A 6,822-nucleotide genomic window follows, 5' to 3' on the forward strand; every position below is an offset into this window, starting at 1 on the left:
GGCTTGTTACCAAGTAAAATTTACTTACTGTATGATTTCTTAATGAGAAAGATTTACAGTGGTAGTCCTTATAGACCCTTAATTTTATGGATGTTATGGTATGGATGTTTCCACATACATCATTAATAAAATATGCAATTGAAAGTTATTTCAAGCAATTACAGCATAAAAACTGAGTGTCTTTCTCTTTTTTTAATCTCTGGTGGTTAATATTTTCTGTTTTCTCTCCTTCTCTTTCCCTTTCTCTGCCTGACCATATTTTTTTTAATATTTTTTTACTAAATGAATGAAACTTGACATCAATGGCATTATACTCTCTTCAAGGTTTAGGCAGAAACCCTGAAATTAATTTACACACTAAGCCATTTGATAGATTTCACTTGATTCTGTGTTCATACTTATGATGTCCAGCTTACTCACCATTACCAAAGCCTTGCAAAGGTTCACTATAGCTGCTGGTGTTAGGGCTGCAGAAAGTTGGATAAGTTTGCATTTCTTTTGGAGATGAAAATGCGTATGAGTTAACCATTTCCTTTGAGTCCTAGAAACTCTTCGTTTTAGTTCTTTAACACCATAGCTTGGCCCTTAGTCCAAATGGCTGACTAGGAAAAGCAAACTTCCTTTTTGTTTACTTGCTCAGTCTGTCTCTCCTTGCTTCATGCTACTGTTCTGGTTTCAACTCAAGATTGTGCAAAGGAGACAGCCAATTCTCCAGTGTCCATCTGTATTTATCTTCAGTATCTTCCAAATATACAGTTCTAAACTGAGCTGCCACTGGGTTTCTATCAGTATTAGAAGTCTTGTTTTAACTAATTTCTACAGAGTGATTAGTCCTTAATAAAACCTGCAGTCTCCGAATTTGTTCTCAGCTGTGTGCAAACAGAATTCTGCTGCATCATCACACAGATCATCTTTCATGTTTTACTTTTAACTTCCCTTTGGTTTCAAGCTCTCTTACATAACATATTCAAATGTCTGTCAATATTAAATAATTAATCAGAAAAATCTGAAGTAACATTAACTTCATGACCATATATATGGATCAGGATTTGACTGGTTCAAGGTTCCTTTATTTGTCATTGTAAAATACAATACTCTGACTTTACACTGTTACTTAAAAATGGGAACTGGAACTGGGTTATTCATGTTCTTCTTCATATATACACAGATTTCACACAGATTTTCACAGTGGCCACGCTCGTTACTGCAGTTGTGGTCAGCTGGATTGTTTGTTTTTTTTTCTTCAAATTTCCCATTTAATTTCATTTAATTTGCATAATAATTTGCATAATAAGGATAGCTGTACCCAAGGATGCTCTGCTGGACTGAGATCTGGTGACTGTGGAGACCATTGCAGTACAGTGCCTTCTGTCCTCTAATTTTGGTGAGTCAGTGTGAATGTAGCTACGTCCACACTAATGCGTTTTCGTTTGAAAACGCATCGTTTTTGCTCCGTTTTGGCCTCCCGTCCACGCATACATTTGAAGACGGCGCTTTCCCGTCTCAGGCTACGTCCACACGTACACGGGTATTTTTGAAAACGGAGATTTTCCATTTTCGTTTTAAAAAATAATCCCGTCCACACGTAAATGCAGAAATGAAGGAAAACGCTGCTAGGAACATGCCAAAGCAACAGGTGGCGATATATTCCTAACCATGTAGAAATGTTGGCCAATCAGAAGTCTAGAAGCCTCGGTGGGAAATAGTAAACAAAGCTGGGGCATAGAAGCAGAACCGAGTCGTATGTGTGGAGGGACAGTAACTGTGTGTGTATATGTAAGCATTTAAACACTGCAGAGAGTACAATTAACAGTAACAGTATTGTAGAAATGCATTTCACCGAAACAATGACGTGGCGCACAGTGTGACATCAAAAAAGGCGCACACCTTTGACGCTGCGTTTTCTCCGTTTTTCTCGTCCACACATAAATGCAAAAACTGAGTTTTCAAAAATATCCACCCTGGCTGGTGTTTTTAAAAATCTCCGTTTTCAGTGACTGAAAACGCCGTTTACGTGTGGACGAAAGGTGCAAATGCATAGAAAAATCTGCGTTTTCAAAAATACCCGGGTACGTGTGGACGTAGCCTCCGTTTCCTAGCTGACAGGTGTGGCCCTAGTGTGGTCTTCTGTCGCTGTAATCTGCTTCAAGGTCAGATGTCTTGTGCTTTCAGAGATGCTCTTATGCATAGTAACACAGAGTTGAAGTGATTGACTATTCATATTTTGACAAATGCGCATAAGGTTTTGAGCGGTTGAGTGTCTTTTGCAGAGGTGATTCTATGTTATGAAAACTGTTTTGATTTTTTTGTTTTTGCTTTGAGAAATGCATTAACAGGGGTGATAATGACTTTTCTGCTGTGAGAATTGAGTCGAACCGATTGAGAAAAACTGTAAAAAAGAGAAACACAAATATTTAGGGAAATTCACAAATAAAAATACACAAAAGAGAAAAAAAAAACATGCAAAAAAGAATTTGCTGGGACACTACGGGTGGGGGAAGTTAGTTTATATGCTGACATAACAATAACAATAAGATATACATATGAAATCTACTTTTGTTTCTTTTCACTTGAAAAAACATTTAAATTTAGTGGATGATAATTATATCTGCTTTGAGGCAGTATTTGGTGGAACTTATTCAAATTTGGTCATTACACAGTCTAGCATGGAGTGCTTCTGTTGTAGCTTTTATTTTAGTTGCATTTTTACATAATTTCTGGGTTCAGAAAATATATATATATATATATTTGCTATCACTCTTTCATTTAATTTGCATAATAAGGATAGCTGTACCATTTTAGTAACTGCAAATGCTACAGCAGTGTGTGTGTGTGTGTGTGTGTGTGTGCGCGCGCGCGCGTGCGTGCGCATGTGTGCGCGTGTGTGCATTATGTATCAGCAAGGGCCTACTTGAGAACAACACACTGAAAAGCAAAAAGACACAAGGACCTTGTCTTCTTGTTGTCACTGCTTTACTTTGCTTTGATCCATTTCTAATTTATCTTCACGACTAAAGATGATTCTACCACGGTGACAAAGAGTCATTGAGCACTACAACAGCTGTACTCCACAGGATCCATTAAAAAAAGTGCTGTGACTTGTGATAAAAAAAAATCAGCCAAGGCGGCTAGAGGTGTGGCTCATTGCCTAGAGGATTTCTGAAAAGTGGGTCACACGTGGGAGGACTGATCCTTTTGTGTGAGGTAAAGAAAATAAAAGGAATCACACCTGCTACAGTATACACATTGGCCATGATGACTCCCTTACTAATGTTGACATAGCACTGGGGGTTGGTGGCCTTGTTTAATTAGATTTAGTCTTGGTTGCACCTAACACGAGGGGGGATGGATGGATGGGCTGAGCAAACAAAGTGGACATTCATCAGTGTTGCCAATCACACCGGATGTGATTAAGTTACGCACCCTGTGGCTGCAGCACTGGGGCTAGCATTACACTAGTCACCAAGGCAAACATAACCACTCTGCACTCAGGCTCAAAGGTCAGAAGGTGTTGGATTGTTTTTACATGAATACCCAAAGAGGTCACATTAACATCTAAGTATTACACTTAGGGTAAATTATCATGCCCAAGTGTCATGACCAAGTCTATATTAAATGGTGAAACCATTAGTAGAGCTTCTGAGCAGTCCTCTTTACACAGTTAAGCATTTAAAGAAAATTCAATTCTTTGTATGTTTTGTCTTGAAATAAAACTGTCTCTCATGTAGGAAACTCATTTTCAGCATGGTTATTGAAGTGAGCAAACACTGAGCTGAAGCCTTGTATTACTCTTTACTTAAGAAATGTAATTCCATACAATGCAAATTTCTGTCTACAATTGGATTTAACTACATGCTGAATTCTAGTCAAGCAAGGTTTTATGCATATACTGACATTCAGCAAAACATATATCCTTTTGCTTTAACTTAACACTAATTCATGTAGTGGAACTAATTCATTGTCTTTTTATTATGCAGGTTGCTTTTGGCATATGAGGAAAACTGAAGAGCCAAACCCAAACCAAAAACACTGCTTTTCTTTTCCAGTTGTGTGAAGAGTAAACAGGAAGCATGTGGCATGTCAAAAGAAGGGGAGGGGAGGAAGAAGCTTAGAAAGAAAGAAAGAAGGTATAATCTACACATGCTTTTTTCCACTGAAGAGTTAAGAGAAAAACAACAATAACGATGAAGTTGAAGAAAAAATGACAGACATCAAAACTTCCATGGTCACAGAGTATTTTGACAGGCAGCATTTGGTATTCCCGGATGTTTTAAAAATAGTTCTCCAAAGAGGAAGAGAGAAACATGATGTGCAGCATTTTGTCGCTGATTGGTCTGACACATGACACTGAAACATCAGCTCACTTTGAGCAGTGCACCTAACATTAGAATACTTCAGAAGAGCAGTACTGAAGAAACAAAAGATGTTTTAATAAGCTCCATATGGTTTTTCTAACAATGATAGTTGCAGTGTCATAGATCTGCCTGGTGTCTGTATGCAACTTGTTGGCAGACGCTTAAATGACCAACACATATTTGCAAAGAAAAACCCCCCAAAAAGTGTAAGGAACCCAGGCTGCCAGTCTCTCATCGCTTGGCACAGAAACACCATGCAAATTTCATGACCACAGCATGTTGCCGCTGCCAATTCTTTTGCTTTGAGTTGGATTCACTTGTACATTGACAAAAGCCTAAGGCATTCATCTTTTATAATGCTGTTTGGGGTTTTTTTCGGCCTTTATTTGACGTAGTCAATAAAAGATTTAGGGCATTGGTTAATTCTGTGGGTCTAGTCAGGTAGACAGTGCTACAGCTGCTGTTGTGGTGATGAGACCAGCACTGGAGGGATGGAGGGAGGCAGGGTGCAGACTGACAAGCAGACAGACAACCATGGCTGCTAATATAGCAGAGAGGGAGGTGCTGATGGCCTGTTGCCAAGGTGACACGGGCCAGCCGGGTTCTGTCTCATTTGCAGATGCAAACGAGACCTCGCAGCTCCCACAGACGCTCGCTAAGCCTCCTCTGGAGACGCAAACTGAAACCCCTCCTCCCCAGAGAGCTGCTCCTGCATACACCTGAGCTGAGAAGAGAGGGGAGGCACAACTATTTATTTGCTTTTTGCGTTTGCTTGTGATGTGCCGCCTTTGTACCCTGTCTTGCCTCCTTTGGGAAAGAAGAATTGCTCAGAGTTTCTAAGTGTCCAACAACCCCCACAGTGACATCTTCCCTCCTTGTCTCCTCACCCATTCCATTGATTGTCTGTGTTGAATTGGCCTTTTCAGCGAGGGGGATGGATGGCAGCATGCACTGTTGAATAACAGCCCTCAGCCGACGCAGCACTCCACCCCAGCGACAACAAAAAGGCAGACTTCTTTGTTTGGCTGGAGGTAAACAGCTGGGAACAGATGATGCTGGCCCGACTGATTTATGTGGCCACAGCTACTGTGGTGACAAGGTTTTGTTGTGATAGGGACAAATACATGAAGGGAGACAGAGGAGGGATAGGATCCAAGAGAAGTCAAAAAGTCCCTAAATAAATATGTTTTAGAGTATTTTAGACGCTTATTTGTGTGGGATTATTTGGCTGTCTGAGGATGTATTTTAGTATTAGAACATGTAAAATCTCCTGAATTTATGCCTGGCATCCAAATTACTATCCTATTTTAGGACCCATACAATGGAGACTTTTGGAAATGTTGCTGACCCAGACCTTGTTTGAGAACTCTGTGATTGTGTTTTGTGCTAGGATTTATACAGGGAGTGCAGAATTATTAGGCAAGTTGTATTTTTGAGGAATAATTTTATTATTGAACAACAACCATGTTCTCAATGAACCAAAAAAACTCATTAATATCAAAGCTGAATGTTTTTGGAAGTAGTTTTTAGTTTGTTTTTAGTTTTAGCTATTTTAGGGGGATATCTGTGTGTGGAGGTGACTATTACTGTGCATAATTATTAGGCAACTTAACAAAAAACAAATATATACCCATTTCAATTATTTATTTTTACCAGTGAAACCAATATAACATCTCCACATTCACAAATATACATTTCTGACATTCAAAAACAAAACAAAAACAAATCAGCGACCAATATAGCCACCTTTCTTTGCAAGGACACTCAAAAGCCTGCCATCCATGGATTCTGTCAGTGTTTTGATCTGTTCACCATCAACATTGCGTGCAGCAGCAACCACAGCCTCCCAGACACTGTTCAGAGAGGTGTACTGTTTTCCCGCCTTGTAAATCTCACATTTGATGATGGACCACAGGTTCTCAATGGGGTTCAGATCAGGTGAACAAGGAGGCCATGTCATTAGTTTTTCTTCTTTTATACCCTTTCTTGCCAGCCACGCTGTGGAGTACTTGGACGCGTGTGATGGAGCATTGTCCTGCATGAAAATCATGTTTTTCTTGAAGGATGCAGACTTCTTCCTGTACCACTGCTTGAAGAAGGTGTCTTCCAGGAACTGGCAGTAGGACTGGGAGTTGAGCTTGACTCCATCCTCAACCCGAAAAGGCCCCACAAGCTCATCTTTGATGATACCAGCCCAAACCAGTACTCCACCTCCACCTTGCTGGCGTCTGAGTCGGACTGGAGCTCTCTGCCCTTTACCAATCCAGCCACGGGCCCATCCATCTGGCCCATCAAGACTCACTCTCATTTCATCAGTCCATAAAACCTTAGAAAAATCAGTCTTGAGATATTTCTTGGCCCAGTCTTGACGTTTCAGCTTGTGTGTCTTGTTCGGTGGTGGTCGTCTTTCAGCCTTTCTTACCTTGGCCATGTCTCTGAGTATTGCACACCTTGTGCTTTTGGGCAC

This window comes from Maylandia zebra, linkage group LG11, assembly GCF_041146795.1.
Source record: "Maylandia zebra isolate NMK-2024a linkage group LG11, Mzebra_GT3a, whole genome shotgun sequence".
In the NCBI taxonomy this organism is placed as follows: domain Eukaryota; kingdom Metazoa; phylum Chordata; class Actinopteri; order Cichliformes; family Cichlidae; genus Maylandia; species Maylandia zebra.